Below are 545 nucleotides of genomic sequence, written 5' to 3'. Positions count from 1 at the left end.
CGGGCACCGGCGCGGGGGCCACCCGGAGGAGGGCGCAGCCTGGCCTGCCGCCGCCGCCTCGGTGGCTCGCTCGGAGTCTCTCTCGGAGCCGGGGGAGAGGACAGCCCGGCTCACACTTTTATGCCGCCGCTGCTGCCCGCGATCGACTTTTCCGTTTTTGCCGACGGAGCCAGTTCGCATCAACTTTCCACCCGAAGTTGTCTTTTTCTTTTCTTTTCTTTTTTTTTAATGCCTCCTCCTTCTTTTCATTCCTTGGACTTCGCCAGTCCCCTTGCCTTCTTCTTCTTCTTTTTCTGGCTCTTTCGCAATCACCACGACTGTAATAGAAGCGCACTCACCCCCGCCCCCCTGCCAAAAGCCCCGCACGGGCTGGGGTGCCCTCCCCTCCCCCGCGCGCCCCCTATGATGGCGCGGGGTGGTGGTGGTGGCGGCGGCGGCGGTGGTGGTGGTGCCGGGCGCACACGCGATGACCCGGGTCCGGGGTTCGCGGTGTGTGTCCGCAGCGGGCTGCGCTCAGGGCCGGAGCCGGGGAGCTAGCGATCGGC

This window comes from Dipodomys ordii, unplaced genomic scaffold (assembly GCF_000151885.1).
Source record: "Dipodomys ordii isolate 6190 unplaced genomic scaffold, Dord_2.0 Scaffold24, whole genome shotgun sequence".
Taxonomy (NCBI): Eukaryota; Metazoa; Chordata; class Mammalia; order Rodentia; family Heteromyidae; genus Dipodomys; species Dipodomys ordii.
The sequence above is the reverse complement of the archived record's forward strand: the minus strand, read 5'-3'. Positions refer to the sequence as shown.